This window comes from Cavia porcellus, unplaced genomic scaffold (genome assembly GCF_034190915.1).
Source record: "Cavia porcellus strain 051 isolate PalLab524CR breed Dunkin Hartley unplaced genomic scaffold, mCavPor4.1 scaffold_4, whole genome shotgun sequence".
NCBI lineage: Eukaryota > Metazoa > Chordata > Mammalia > Rodentia > Caviidae > Cavia > Cavia porcellus.
This window is the reverse complement of record NW_026947487.1, coordinates 10473986-10490693: the sequence shown is the minus strand read 5'-3', so window position 1 is coordinate 10490693 and position 16708 is coordinate 10473986. Positions and strand designations below refer to the sequence as shown.

The following is a 16708-nucleotide window of genomic DNA, read 5'->3' as shown; positions in this document are numbered from 1 at the left end:
TGAGGTACAAGGTGTCATGGGATTTCTCAACAGTAGTTGTGCAGGCTAATTTAGGCTATGGAATTCTATACCCAGCTAAACTATCATGCAATCATGGGCTTCTCAGCAGCAGCACTGAAAACTAGAAGCAAAGAAGTAACATCTTCAAAATCTGATACAGAATTTACACTCAGACAAATATCATTCTAAATATCTAAAGACATTTACAAAATGCAAATCCTCCAAAAGTTGCTCTCTTATTCTTGTCTCAGGATTCCACTGGAGAAACCCTTTCGCTATAATAACCGGAGCAAACTGGCATGTCGCATGACATCTGGAGGACTGTAGTATAATCCTGGTATTTGTTAAATAAAAGTTTTTGCCTAATGGTGTCAAAGTGCACTTGAAGTGGGTTGGAGGTGCAACCCTTCACCTTTTAGCCATAGATGAAACAAACTGATCAGCTCCCAACAGTTGCATGCAGCTAGATGCAAATGTGCTTTCCTAGTGGGGCACATTTGCTCATTGCAACCCCAGCACCTTAGGGAGGCCCTTCAGCTTGGGAGGCCAATAGTGTGAGCACATCAGTTGTAGCTGCACACCCCTTAGTGGTGCTGAGGAAGGAGCCAGAGCTGTGCCCAGCCCACCATACTCACCTTGAAGCTGGTGTCCTTTCTCATCTGCCCTCAGACTCCCAGACTATTGTGACTCCTGTGCTGTTCCTGCTGGGACTCTGCCTTCCACCGTCCACTCCTTCTTGCTGCTCCCTACTTATCCCTGGACCTTGGCTAGGTTGTCATTTCTGCATTCCCTTGACCTGAAGCAGGTTAGAAGAGCATGATATGTTCTTATAGCCCCAAATACGTTTGATTGTTGACTCAGTGTGACATCTGCAATTGTCTGGATCAGTCATTCATTCGTTCATTCCTTCATCCAGCCTCTACTTACTGAGTACCTGTTCTAGGCCAAGCTGTATAGCCAGCCTGAACCCCCTTGCTCTCAGCCATGGGCCTCTCTAGCAGCTGTTTGACATTTTACTAACCAGCACACATGAAAAGGATTCCTTTGCTCACTCCTATTTCCCAATGCCTAACATGAATTTGATGGAAAATGGGCTTTGTATTTGCTGAGAAACAAGCTAAAAGTGTGTTGCTGCCCTCCCTGAGACAGAAGATGGGGTTGGGGGCTCTGTCCTGTTGCTATTAAACACATAAAGATCTCTTTGAAGTGCTGGCAGGAAACAGAGATGCTGACATACACTTTAGCATGAGGTTAAAGGCACAAGGACAGTCACACCCGGGTGGGAGGTGCTGTGGTTTCTTCAGGGAAGGATGGTCCCCCACCTTGTGCCCTTTGGCCCTCTTCATCTGGCCCATAATCAAGGCAGCCTCCAGACGAACAGGGCCTGAGAGGTGAGGGGAACATTCGAGACCGAGATTGGGTCACCCGGTGACTCATCCAGAGAAACAGCTTTGGGCCTGGTGGTTCACCTCGGGCTGGTTCTCATCTCATTTCCCCAGGGGCCAATTGGCCCCTTAATTTCACTCTGAGGTTTAGGTTTTCCCCCTTGAGCTCCCACAGACACTCAGCCAGGATGTTTTGCATAAGTGTGGGAAGTCTTGGAGTTGGAAGAGGAGATGGGGTGGGGAGGAAAGAAGGCCCTTGTGGATAGACACTCCAGACCCTTCTCCTGCAGAGCTCAGCATAGCTCTCCTGCACGTAATCATGGTTCCTCAGGCTTCTTAGCAGAAGTATCTAACAGGAGGCCAAGGGGACAGAGGATTTAGCTTCCCCACTCCCAGATGGGAACAGGAGGTAGAAGCAGGAAGGACCTGGCCCTAAGCAGATGACAAGTACTGGGCTCCGTCTTTTGTACCTGAGTCTGCCATAGGGCTCAACACGGGGCACAGTGCTGTATCAGTGAAATGATACACTCCTGTCTCCTAAGCAGCAGACTTTCTTTTCTTGAGTCCACTGTGAGCTGGGCTTGAGGTTGTCATCATGCATCTGTCGTTTAGAATGTCACTTCATGTCTGATCCCCATGTTTCCCATATGAAAATCTTCCTGCCTGTCTCACAGCATCCCAAAGATTACCCTGGATAGTCTGTGTGACAAGGGGTCATCGCTGATGCTGTCCTCTTAAACAACCTGTGACCAACAAACTTGCTAGATCAGCAATGCTCAGCCATCTCTGTGCCCAACCTGTGGAGCTGGTAGTTCCATTTAAAACTGCACTCCCATTTTTCAAGGGGTATCTGTTTCCACCACTGAGCTATGGGTACCTCCCAAGGGTGATTCATCTGTGTCATCATCATGTACCCATTGCTCTGATTAAGTCTTGCAATTCATTCTGTAATGTGATGAAATATATGTGTGAAAACTCAGACTTGTTTCTGCACAAGTTCAACCAGTGCTCTGGAGGCAGTGGACACAGGTGATCATCAGCAACTTTCCGGTGAGTTCACTGTGAGATGACTGTGAATGCTGGAGAAGAAACACCTGGAAACAGAGTCAGAGGTGTTCTGTTTCGTGTTCTCACTCTAAAACAGAGACTAGAAATTGTTGATATTTTGTGGGTGTGTTTTATTTGGGAAAGGAACTCAAAAAGTAAGATTATGTCCAATTTAGCTGAAAGATTTTTGATTGTTTTTATTTTCAAGTCTAAGATTGGGAGTTATAGAGGATGATCAGTAGGGGTTGGTTTTTTTTTTTTTATAAAAAACTCATTACAGTAAAAACATTGCCAAGAAGAGTGAAATGAGTGTGTTTGAAATGAGCAGGAGTTTCTTGAGGATTCTGAGAAATTAATAGCCATGTATTCTTTACTGTAATATGTTTTAAAAATGTAAATAGCAGGGTGCTTTTCAATCACCCCTCCATCAACCATTTATGAAAATTTCTGTCAAATAAAAACATTGCAGTGTTTCTCATCCATCTTACTCACTTGATCTGGCTCCTTCTGATTTCTGGCTCTTCCCCAAAGTCAAAATGACCAGAAAGGTTGTAGACATTCATGAAAGAAGACTTGCAGAACTGCTTCCAGAAGTAGAAGGACAATGGGATGAGTGTGTCTGAGAAAGAACATCCTGCGGGAGATGAAAGGCAGTGTGTCTGTGCTGTAATAAACATGTGTTAATTTAAACTTTCACTGTAGATTTTGATCACACCTGACACTTCATTCCATCAAATAGCATGGGTGCTCTCTCAGACTGAGCAGAGGAGGTAGGGTTACAGACAGAAAAGGGCTGGAGAAAGCAGAAGCACAGAGTGAAAGGGGGATTGTCCTTTCAAAGTGATATTTTTTGTAAAGCAGAGAGGAAGAAAAGTAGGAAAATAACTGGTGAACAGAAGGTTACTTCAAGTCACTTGTTAAGGGAGCAATTAAGGCAGAGGGGACCTCATTAGCAAGCTGGTGGAAACCAGCCTGCTGGGGAAACTCGGTTGTTTATCTTTCAGATTGCTCAGAAGTTCAGATAATAACTTGGTTTGGGTTTGGTGCCTAGACCTATGGTATGAATGACTTGTTTTGATGACTGTGATCTGTTAGGGTTCTGTGCAGGAGCTTAGACCGAAAAAATACCATCCTATAATTTTTAAAAATGTAGTAAAAGTCTCCATCCACCAAACCAGTGAGTCTCTGTATTCGGAGGCTGTTTCAGCAAAGTGGCCCTGACAAAGCGGGGTGACCTCAGATCAGGAGAGCCTGGCCTGGGCCCTGAGTACTTCTGGGAAGCAGGGACCCCAGAGGGCTGAGGACCTCAAGGCTGGGAGGACTACACGGTCCCTGAACCCAGAGTCTGAGGGGGTGGCATCTCCCTCAGTACTACAGCCACGTGGTGCCCAAGCTCCTCATGGACACCCCAGTGACTCCACCCCACCGGGACCAGAACCTCAAGAGTTTTGAGCTGTACTCTGGTAAGCTTGCTTGACTTGCTAGTGCTTCCCCTTTCCGCAAGGTTAAAGCATCGTCTTTTACTCCAAGCTCAGAAAGCTCCAGTATTTACCCTTAGTTAAGAAGAACACAGACTTAGAAAGAAACTAACATTATAGTATGAATTAGCTTCCTAGAGTCCCAAAGCATCTATTTTCTTAGCGGGATGGGATCTTCTTATCCATTCAAGTTATTCTTTATTCTCTCCTAGAGTCTCCCAGCCCTGTGATGTAGCCCTCTCCAAGAGACCTAGCTTAGCCCTGATTGCTGCAGATTCATGGCAAGATTCTCTATGACCTTTGATTTGAATTTAGAAGGTAAAAACACTACACCTTAGCCAGGGGATACAGGTCAGCAGCACATCTGCCTGGAAAGCATGAGGTAGTGAGTTCAATTCCTGGTTCAGCAAACAAACAAACAAACAATCAAACAATAACACCCCCCCCCAAAAAAATCCTTACTCTATACCTTAGATAAGACAAATTCTAATTTTACCATTTTCTGTCAGACTTTTTACTACATAATTAGCTTTTCTAAAAGCTGTGTTTTCCTCATTTGTAATGGGAATTAAAGCAGCTTGTTGTGATGGTTCATTTATTCAGCACTAATTTGTGTTGTTTTAGAACGTACAAGGTACCCAGGCCCTGTGCTGCTTTGGTACTGTGGGTAGCTGCATGGGACAACCAGGGACCCTCTGGCATAATCACAGGAATGAAACTTGGCTAGTTGATTGATGGGCTAAAGCAGGGGTTGACAGAATTTTTCTTCTGTGAAGGGCCAGATAGGGAATATTTTCCAGCTTCTTTCTGCCATTATAGTGCAAAAGCTGCAATAAAAAATGCAGAAACAGCTGGGCTTAGTGACGCATGCTTGTAAATCCAGCACTCAGGAGGCTGAGGCAGGAGGATTGTTAAGTCAAAGGCCAGCCTTGAGCGCAGCGAGTTTTTCCCACGGGCTCTTCCAAATGCCCCTCGCGGTCCTCCAGCACTGTTTCTCTTATTTCTGTAGAGCTGGCTGTGTTAACACAGACCTCGAGGTGGTGGCTGCATCAGTGCACCTAACTGGCTCCCTTAATAGCAAAGTGTGACTCCAGCAGCATTGACAGGTGTCACAGGCACACTAACAACACGCCCCACTTCACATGGAGAGGTGCTGGGAAAACTCATTCCCCCTCTGATCTTCAATTCCTCTCTTTACCAAAAACAAGAGTGTGGGCCTAATGGATTCCCAAGTTTGAATTCTTACCCAATCACACAAAGTGCTTGTTAGGAGAAACAGATTTCCAGGATCTACTTCAGAGCCATCATTTTAAACTCTAGAGATGGCTTGGGACTGGGACAAGTGGCCTGGACAGATAGATCTGAAGGTGGAAGCTCAGCATTGGACCTCTCCAGCTCTAGTGCTCTGCAGTTGTCGGGAGGTGGAGACAGCCCCCATGCTCCCAGGGCTGGGCTGTGGTGGGTCGGAGAATGGTGGTGGTGGGGATCGTTATCTCATCTGCAAGGACGTGGCAGGATGTGGTTGACCTGAGCTTCCTGTGAATGGGGAGCCAGAGAAGTGACAAGAGAGTCACAGCCCACCTGTAGCCCAGCCTGCACGTCCAGAGTGTGCCCAAGGTCCTGGAAACGAGAGGCTGGCCCACCTTGCTGTGACCTGGGGCAGGTCTCTTCACTTCCCAGAGTCTCCGTGTGCATGTACAAAATGTATGATTGGCAATAACACGGCACAGAATAAATGTGACACGTGTAAACGATCTCATGCATTGTGGGACATTTTTTTTTCCAGGTGGAATCAGCAGCCCCGTTTTGAACATTCAAAGGGGAAAGAGTCAAGCTGCTGCTTTGTGGGCAGTTTTATCAATGATTTAGTGTTTCTTCCTGGGGCGGGGGGTGGAGACATTGTCCTTGCTAGGCCTCCCTTACTCTCCGGGGAAGGGACACAGAGGTCCCTATGGTTCCCGTGCCCTTTCTCAGGATTCTCTGGACAGCTGGGAGCAACCACAGGATGATGAGAGGCATCCTAGAGTATGCAGACCAGACTGTCAGAGGAAGGGCTACTGCTTTTTGTAATGTCTTTCTTTTCCATGTGTTCTTTTCAAGAGGAAGACAGGAAACGGGATCTTGGGAAGGCTTTCTTAGCAAATGAAACATTCTCTCTTTGGTTTCTTTTCCTCTGCATTGATTATTTAGAGGACAGTCACTGGGTACCAACCTAGCACCCAGCTCTGTGCTGGCTGCAAAGGAGGACGGGTTTTGGAAGTGAGCCTCGGTATCTAGCTGCAGGGGCTCACCACCTGGGTTGGATGATGACTCTTGGATCTGCCTGAGGACTGGAAGAGCAACATGCTGGTGACCATGACGACAGGGACAGAGAGAGAAGGGTTTGGACACATTGAGTGTTCTCATGCATGCGCACCGCCCTCCGCTTTACAGAGCATGCTTGTGACCATTATCTTATTTACTTAACATTCAAACCTATTTTAAAAAGACTTCAGTTTTACCGAGGAGCAAACTGAGGGTGATAACATCTCTGAGATGAGGTGGGAAGAAAGTGGCTGAGTCAGGTCCCAGTTTTCTTCTTTGGGCCCCAAAAGAGTGCCTTGGCCCCCAAACATCCCTACTTTCCTCCTTGAGATCACAACACAACATTGCCAAACACACACCTCATCAGAGTGGACGGAATCGTGGCCACACTGGAGGGGGCTGCCATAGCCTCAGACAGCAGGCAGGGAAGGGACCAGAAGGACCAAACGGAACAAGGGGTACATTGGGTCCAGTAGTGCACTGCTGAGTGAGGAGGGGAGGTGACAAGCAAGGTGGCACTCCCGGCAAGAGATAGTGTGACATGACAGTAAGTAAGGGCGTGTGGAGGTCCAAGGTAGACGAGAAAGCGGCCAGGGCCTGGTGCAACCGGAATGGACATTGCTGATAGGTCTGAAGCAGCCAGGGAGGTTCTTCCAAACGACTGGAGGATTCTCTTCACTTTGCTACTGATGACAGTCCCACTGTTTTCTCTTTGACATCCTCGTCTCCTTCAACCACAAGTCCATTCATAATTGAACCCAGGAGTAATCAAATCAAAGAGCTGTCTGCAGTATTAGCCCAAAGATAGAGCCTGCTGCTTCTGACTCTTTTCTTTAAAAACTGTCAGGAGGCTGCTGGAGCAGGTAAGGCTCTGAGGCAGCAGCAGCTCTGACTCACAGGACCACATCAAAGTGGCAGCCCGGTAACAGGCGGCAGCAGTGCTGCGTGGGAGCAGACTTTGCCTGCTACTGTTTGAGGCTCAGCGCCCCTCTGGGCAGCCTCATTGTGGAAAGTAGCCTGTGGTTTAGAGACTGAGTGACTCATACCGTAGGCAGAGTTTGGGAACAGAGATGTCAGCTTGGTCTGCTCTGCCTCCCAGCCAGGAACCCTGGCCTGAAGCTCTGAATCACTAGATGTCTATGCTCATCAGTGAGTCAAGGTTGCATCTGTGCAAGCATCCATGCATCCATCTATCACCAGCCCATTTATCTATTTTCCACCCATCAGTTCATTTACCCACCCACCCATCCATCTATCTATCCATCCATTTATCCATCTGCCTATCTACCTATCCATCTATCCATCCACCCATCCATCCACCCATCCACCCACCCACCCACACATACATACATACATGCATCTGTTCACCCATCCATCCATTTTCCCACCCACCCACCCTCCCTTCCATCCATCCATACATACATATGTCCTTTCATCCATCCATCCATCCATCCATCCATCCATCCACCCACCCATCCATCCATCCTTCCATCAATTTGTTTAGCAAATGCTATAGGCATGTACTTTTTTCCAGGCCCTGTATAAGAAACATTGTGATGACCAAGACAGACCCAGTCCCTGCCTTCATATGACTCAGGAGAAAAGGTAAGACCGAGAAGTATTGAACACATAATCCCACAAGTAACTGAATCACTATTGCAAGAGATGCTGTGAAGGAAAACACAGGGTATTCTGAGGGCAGACAATAGGAAAAGCTGAGCAGGTTTAGGAAGATGGTCAATAAAAGTCAGGACTGATGCTAAAGGAAGGGGCCACCTGGTGACTATCTATCCAGCTTTTCATCGCTGACTGCCACAGCCCCACTGGCTGTCAGGATCAGGGCTGATAAAGAGGTAGAGTTCACCTTTTTTCCCTTTCAGTCTCTCTCTGTCTATCTCTCGGCTCCCTTCATTACTGCACACACCACAATGAGTTAGGGAGATAATAATGTTCGAGTCTCAGAGAACTGGATTCAAATCCCAGAGTCTCAACTGACGGACTCTGTAGCTTTGACTAAATGGCTCACCTTCAGCATATCCATTAGAAAGAGAGGGTAAAACATCAAGGCCTTCACAAGATAGTTTAGGAAGTGAAATTATTTCTATCAGTTTCCTGGTCTCTAACACAGCCTAAACGACCCTGATCCAGTTTTTAAAATATCACATCTATCCCACTAGGCAAATCTTGGAATAGGTGTATTTTTCCAGAGATGGCTGAGGACCAGGCCTGTCATCTGAACTCTAGAACATTCTGACCTGATGAGAGCATGATTTTGATGATTTGTAAGATTTCTTGCTCTTCTGGGCCTTTAGAATTCTAAAAATCCTTTATTTTAAAAACACCCTGAGCCAGGAGTCAGCAGGTAGTTCATGCTGCCTTGGAGAGTCGGGGAGTCCTCTGTCCCTCTGTGAGCCTCAGTTTCCTCCCCCGTCTCCGTGGGCTGGTGGTTTGGGACTGTGAGGCTCTCTGAGAGGGCAGAACCCCGCTAGGGCTGGTGCCAGATCAGACCACACTTCTGCCTTGGCCCTGCCCAGCTGCCGCTTCCCAGCTGCCAGCTGCCTGGGTTTCTCCAGGATCAGGGGCAGAGCCACCTGGAGATTCAGTTTATTTTTAGGGCATTCCTGAGCCACAAGGTGCTTTTGTTTCCCAGGAGAATGAGCTTTGGGTGAGATGAAGCCTGACTTTTGGAGAAATGTGTAGTCTTTTGCCCACATTTGAATTGGGTTGTTTTTGTCTTTTTGTTGGAATGGTTTAGCTTTGGGGAGAGGGGTCCTCTATAAATCTTGCATATCAATTCCTTATCAAATATATAATTTCCAACTATTTTTCTCCTTCTGGGGGTTACATTTTCTTTGTAAATCGATGCACAGACATTTTCAATTTTTATGATGCCCAAGTTGTCCGGTTTTTCTTTTTCTTTTTGCTCCTCCTTTTGTTGTTGTTACTGCATTTATTTTGGTATCAAATCCAAAATTCAATGCCACAGAACTTTCCTGTGTGTTTTCTTTTATGAGTTTAATAGCTTTGGGTCTGTGAATGAGTTTAAATTAATTTCCATATGTGGTTTTAGGTAAGGTCCATTGTTTTGCATCTGGATATGCTGTCATGCAGTATCATTGGCTGGAAGCACTGTCTTTTCTACATTAAATAGTGTTGGGACTTCTGCTGAAAAATCTCTTGGCCATATATGTGAGGGCTTATTGCTGTGCTCTCTATTCTAATAAATTGGTCTTTAAGCTTATCTATATGTTGATAGCACATTGTTTTGATTGCTATAGCTTTGCAGTAAACTCTGAAATAAAGTATGAGTTCTCCAACGTTGCTCTCTTTCAATATTGTTTTGCTATTCAGACTCCATATGATTTTTTCTTTAATTTCTGTCAGCAATTTTTTAGCTTATTAGTACAGATGGGTATTTTATTTCTACTAAAAAAATGGGGTTTTGGTTGTGTTGTGGTCTGTTTGGGCTACTATAGCCAAAGGCCATACACTGGGTAGCTTATAAACAACAAACATTTATTTGTTGCTTGCAATTCCGGAGTCCTGTAAGTCTAAAATCAAAGCATCAACAAATTTTGTATCTGACAAGATACCACTTTCTGGTTCACAGGTGGCCCCTTCGCAATGTGTACTGAAAGCATCTCTTAATATAAGCAAAGACTTATTCTACAAAAGCAACAATCCCATTCATGAGGGATCTGTCCTCTAATTACCTCCAAGGACCCCACCTCCTAATAGCCAAATTAGGCTCCAGCATTTTATAGGAGAGGGCAGAAGCATTCAGGAACAGCAGGTAGGGACAGCGCTGACTCTGTAGATCACTTTGACAGCACCATCGCCTTAACAATATTAAGGCCTTCAACCCAAGCGCATGGGATGTCTTTCCATTTACTGATGTCTTTAATTTTGCAGTCATGTTTTATAGTTTTCAATATGTATGTCTTTCACCTCTTTGCTTAATTCCTAAGCATTTCATTCTTTTTTGGATGCTATTAAAAATGAAATTATTTTCCTCATTTCCTTTTCAGATTGTTTATTATCCTACAGAAATGCAACGTACTTTTGAGAATCAGCTTTGTATCTGGCTACATTGCTGATTTTATTAGTTCTGATAGCTTTTTTGTGAATGTGTCCTGTAAGTAAGGTTTCCTATATGTAAGACCTGTAAATATGGTTAATTTTACCTTTTTCTTTCCAATTTGGGTGACTTTTATTCTTTTCTTTGCCTAGTGGCTCTAACTAGGACTTTTAGTCATATACTGAGTAGAAGAGATGAGGACAGACGTCCTGACTTATTTCCAATTTATAAGAAAAGTTTTAGTTTTCTACTATTGAATGTGATGTTTGTTGTGGGTTTTTCATCGATGGTTTTTATTATGTTGAGATAGTTTATTTCCACTCCTTGTTCGTTAATTTCTAGTTAAGCATGAAAGGGTGTTGAATTTGTCAAATGCTTTCTCTGTATCAATTGAGATCGTATGTTTTCTTCCTCTTCATTCTGAGAGTATGGCATATTATGTCAGTTAATATTCATGTGTGAACCCTCTTTGCATTAAAGAAAACTCACTTGGTCATAGTATACAATCTTAATTTGCTGTTGAATTTGATCTGATAGTATTTTGCTGAGAATTTTGGCATTAGAGGTCAGAAGGGATAGTCTGTGGTTTTCTCACACTTGGTCTGGCTTTAGTGTCAGGGTCTTGTGGACTTCATAGACTAAAGTAGAAAACTTACTCTCCCTTAAATGTTTTTGGATACCTTTGATTAGGGTTAGGGTTAGTTCTTTAAATATTTAACAGAATTCACCAGTGAAGCCATTAGGGCCAGGACTTTTGAGTTTTCTTTTTAATCTTTATCACTGATTCAATATCTTTACTACTTATTGGTCTACTCAGATCTTCTATTTGATTCCTTCTATTTCTTGGTAGATCCTGTGTTTCTAGGAATGTGTCCATTTTACGTAGGTTGTGCAATTTGTCTACGTATGATTGCTCGTGTTACTCTTATAATTCTGAGTAGAATCAGTAGCCATGTCCTCACTTTCATTTCTGATTTTAGTAACTTGTGTCTTCTTCCTCTTTTTTGTTAGTCACTCTACCCAAAGTTTTGTCAATTATGTTGATCTTTTTGAAGAACCAACTTTTGGTTTCATTGATTTTTCTCTGTTTTTCCCTTCTGTATCTCTGCTCTGATCTTTATTTATTTCCTTCCTTTCACTTGTCTTGTGTTTGGGTTTGTTCTTTTTCTAGTGCCTTACATTAAAGACAGGTTGTTGATTTGCAAGCTTTCGTGTTTTTGAACATAAGAGCTTGACAGCTGTAAATTTCCCCCTTAGCACATCTTTTCTGCACTTCATAAAGGTTTTGGTATGCTGTGGTTTTGCTGTTAGTGTCACTAAGTATTTTCTAATTTCTCTTGTGACTTCTACTGTGATCTACTGGTTATTTAAGAGAATGTTATTTAATTGGCACACATTTGTGAATTTTTCCTGTTATTAATATCTAACTTCATTTCCTTGCAGTCAGAGAAGAGATCTTTTATTACAACTTTCTTTTAAAATTCATTGACACCAATTTGTGGCCTAACATACGGTCCATTCTGGAAAAGCCTCACATGCACTTAAGAAAAAAACATTTTTAAACTTTTAGATACAGAGTTCTAAATATGTCTGGCATGTCCAGTTGGTTTACTGTGTTCTCCTCTATTTTGTTTTGTTACCATCTCTGGTTTAAGCCATTATTGAAAGTTGGGTTATTGAAGTCTCAAAATACTGTTGTTGACCATCTTTTATTCCTGTCCATTCTGTTGATTTTTGCTACATATTTTTATGAGCTTTTTTTAAGAGAAAAAAATAATAAAGCAGAGTTTCAAAACAGTTTAGTGGGAGAGTTACAATAATTATACATTGTGTATTGTTGTCTTCATAGTAGTTATTCAGAGTACAAAATTTAGGCATGATATCTTGTCCAAATAATATTAGCACAAACTTTTATTTTTAATAAACTAAGAGAAACTAGCTGTATAACTATCTTAACTATCTTCTATTTAAATGTATTTTCCCTTTCTTTCTTTCTTTCTTTCTTTCTTTCTTTCTTTCTCTTTCTTTCTTTCTTTCTTTCTTTCTTCCTTTCCCCCAATCACTATTTGTCTTTTCTTTTGAACAATTTCTTCCCAATTCACTATATTGGTTGTACGTTTTGGATCTTATTTACTCATTCAGTTTTTCACACTAGATAATATGATGTTTGTGTGTATGGGTCTGATTTATTTCACTTATGAGTAAACTACGTATGTTTTGATGATCTGTTGTTAGGCCCATTGATGTTTACAGTTATTATACCTCCTTGCTATGTTGAGCCTTTTACGAATGTGCCATGCTTTTCTTACCTTTTTTAACTCTTTTAAAATTCAAGTCTACTTTGGCTGATAATTAGAGAGAGCCTCTTCTACTTTCTTTGAGCTATGAATTGCCTTTTTCAACCTTTTCTTTTCAATGTATCTCTTTTGGACCTAAAGGGAGTCTACTATAGATAGTAGGTTAGACATTTTCATTGGAGGTTTAGTCCACATCCTTGTCCATTTATATATTTTTTTTTAATTTTTTTTTTTTTGTCTTTTTCGTTTTTATCGGTACCAGGGATCGAACTCACGACTGCCTGCTTGCAAGGCAGGCGCTTATGCCGCTGAGCTAAATCCCCAGCCCCTTGTCCATTTATATTTAAAGTAACTACTGGTAAGAAGGAAATTGCCTCATTATATTGCTGCTTATTTTTATGTGCCTTAGAAATTTTGTCCCATCTTTCTTGTATCATGCTCTTTTTTGTTTTGTTCATTTTTGTAGTGAAATATTTTAATCTCTTATTTATTTTAGTGTATATTCTGTACCTCTTTCTTGAGTTAGGATTAGGATTACATTTTACACCCTAAACTTACATTATTCTGATTGAATTCATACCAGCTTTAATAATATACAACTTTAATTTGTATGACTTTAATAATATACAAAAGCTCTGATTTTGTGCAGTGTTGTACCCTGCACACTTGCATTACTAATATCACAGGATTATATTCTTATGCTCAAGCTAATCATTCTTTTACTTAATACATTAGTTTCAAACTATGTGGAAAACAAAATGTGGAACAATGAAGCAAAATTACAGTACTATTTCCTCTTAGGTTAATAGTTTTTAGGAAATATATTAGTGTCTTAAATCATGTGGAAAACAAAAACTGGAGTGACATGTTATTAGAATAATACTAGTTTATTTGTTTTCTCAGTTATGCCCTTTTCTGAGACCTTTATTTCTTCATACATGTTTGAGTTAGTATCTAGTTCTCTTCATTTAAATCTGAATAGGGGCCAGGGATACAGACTGCTTGGTAAGCTTGAGGTCCTGAGTTTAATTCTTGGTTCAGAACAAAAACAAAACACCTCCATCACTTCCTCTTGCATTTCTCGTAGGACAGGTCCAGTAGTAACAAATTCATTTGTCTTAGTCACTTTCATGTCATGGAACAAAACACCCAACACTTACAGATTAAAGGAAGAGAGGTTTGTTTTTGTTCTCAGTTTCAGTCCACAATCAGCTGGGTCCAAGGTAGGAAAGGCATGGTAGAAGGTTCTGATGGAGGAAAGATGCTCATGCCATGGCAATCAAGAAGCAGAGACAGAAAGGACAAGCTGGGGAGGGAGATTAAACCCTTCCTGGTCACATCCCTAGTGACCTACTTCTTCTGACCAGGGATTCCTTCTAACAGCACATTTGGTTATATGTTAATATATTGATGAGTACAGTAACCCATGATACAATCACCTTACAAAAACCCCACCTCTGAACACATGAGCCTCTGTGAGAACAGTCTAGATTTAAACCATAATATCCTTCAACTTTGTCTGGAAATGTCTTAATAGTTCCCTCATCCTGAAGGACTATTTTACTGGATATAGAATTGTTGGCTAGTAGTTTTTTTCCTAGATTTTTTTCCATTGCATTGTTCTTTTTATTATTACTTCTATCATTTCTACAAAATAATGGGTTCCAATGAGTATTGTGTTTCCCCCAAAATAAGACCTAGCCAGCATAAGCACTGGCAATTACCAATGTGAAAGTCTGTGTCATGCAGGAGATTATACCTCACTATTCTCTTGCTTAGTGGCTGCTCTGTAATGGCAGATAAGGCAACAGTAGACTGAGCTGGGCTGGTGCTTTTGATCTCTACTTTTCAAGGCTGATAATTTTCCAGTTAGGTCTTATTTTCAGGGAAATAGGGAATAATATATTTCGATCATATTTATACCCTCTGTTGCTTTTCCTTAGACCCCCTACTTCCTTCTAACATTTTGACTATTTCATCAGTCCCCGTCGCACTTATGGTCTTTGAATTTGATGATCAGAAATGTAGCAACAGCATTATGAAGGATCCCTTGTATGCAATAAGTGTCTTCTCATTTATTGCTTTTAAGAAACTGCAGCTTTACTTTTTGATACTTTGATTCTACTATGTCTCTCTAGTATGGCTCAGCATGGGGCTCTTTGAGTTTTTCTCATAAGAGCTTGTTGAGTTTCTTAAATATTTACATTCATGTCTTTTGTTACCTTGGGATAATTTCTCTGCTCCTTTCTTCCTCTCTTCTTCTGAACTCCCTCCAAGTGTAAGCTGCTGCACTTGATCATGTCCCATATACCCCTTAGGTGCTGCTCACTATTCTTCAACCTTTTTTTCCCTTTCTTCAGACTCTGCACTTTACAACACCTCGCTTTAATACTCATTCTCCTGCCTACTCGCGTATACTTTTGAATCACTTTAGCCAAGTTTTCATTTCAGTTTTTGTACTTTTTAGCTCTAGAGTTCTCTTTTGGTTTCCAGTCTCCCCTCCTCATATGTCTGTTTTATTATTTTATCTTTCTTGAGTTCTTTGGACATCTTTCAGACAGTTGTTTTAAAGTCTTCATCTAGTATGTCTATTTAGTCTTTCTGGTGACAGTTTCTGTTGGTTTATTTTTCTCTTTGAATGTGTCACATTTTTGTATTTATTTATATGGCTTATGACTTGTTTTTGGTGAAAACTGGACATTTGAATCTAATAATGTATTAACTCTGTATATCAGATACTTCCCCCAGGTTTTGCTGCTTTTCATGCTTTGTTTTTTATATTCTAAGCTGTTTTCATGCTGAGGAACCTCCTGGAATATAAACCCCAGGTTTCCTCATATTTTCTGAGCCTTCATCTTTTGTTTTGTATTCTCAGTGACTTTCTACTTTCTCTTGAACAGGTAGTTCTTTTTGAATATTCTTGAATTTATTAGCTGGCTCACAAAAATCAGGGAGATGAATGGGAGGCAGTAGGCCTTTTTTTGTTGGACCTGGGACCTGGGACCCATGACCTCATGCTTCCCAGGCAGGCACTTCCCCTGCTAAGCTAAACTCCCAGCCCTTTTAAAGAAAGTTTAAGCTGAGTTGAAAGAGCTTGTAACAACAAGGGAAATGTGCAACAAAGATAAACATCCTCACTCGTACCTCCACAGGCAGAAGCAGGAACCCATGATCAGAACATAGATACTCATACTTGGAAGACAAGGTCTTTTTTGTCCATCTTGGTTCCCATTAACTGCATTTACATTGCTCCAGAAACATATGCATATGCCAAGGGACTGGGCTATTTCTCCCAGTCTAGGGCTTAAATAGACCAATATTACCCTCAACTTACCATCCAAGCCTTTCCCTGGAAGTTGTGAGCCTTTCACAGACTCCAGAGCTCTGAAACCCTCACACTAGACAGACTTTCACAGTACTGCTGCTATCTGTGTGGGGACATAGATTCTTGTGCTTCCTGCTGTGACATATTCACAGACTTGTATACACATATGTGTATATGTATATATACACACACATATACACTTAACTATATGCACACATATTTTTATGACTAAACATAAATGTACAGTAAGATCATATCTGCTACAACGTCTTTCATCTAATTAAGTCAGTAGTATTCAATTTTTGATGGCTAGGTGATTTTTCTTTGGATAACTGATTATTAGTTTAACCAGAATTCTGTTACTGGTATTTCAGCCTGTGTCTGCCATTTCACTACTATCAACCACAGTGTAGCAAATGCATATGCATACAGAGAATAGAATTGTACATATCTTTGCTCACTTTTCTGATTATTTCATTAGGAAAATGGAGTGAAAACTGTTTAGATGGGTGTGCTGTGGTTGGTTGGTTGTTGTGGTCCTGGGGAACTAATCTAGGACCTCACGTATGATAGGCAAGCACCGTGCTTGGCTACTGAGTCATATCTGAGCCTCTGAGATACACTTGAGAAAGCAAAGGGACAGTAAGTACACAGAGGTGGAAGGGACAGCTTGAGCAAAGTCCACACGTGTGTGTGTGTGTGTGTGTGTGTGTGTGTGTGTGTGTGTGTGTGAGTGCCTCTGATGCTAACGTTGCAGCTATAAAAATATCCCAGCTCTGTTTTTCCATGGAGTC

The 16708-nt window shown here is 41.8% G+C and overlaps 1 long non-coding RNA gene across 1 annotated transcript in view; it reads left to right on the top strand.

The window, feature by feature from the left end:
* The window catches only part of LOC134475563 (uncharacterized), a 62196-nt gene that overhangs the window by 26982 nt on the left and 18506 nt on the right, over nt 1-16708 (top strand). The window contains exon 2 of the long non-coding RNA XR_010046731.1: nt 7749-7819. This is a non-coding gene — a long non-coding RNA (uncharacterized LOC134475563). The remainder of the gene's footprint in view (nt 1-7748; nt 7820-16708) is intronic.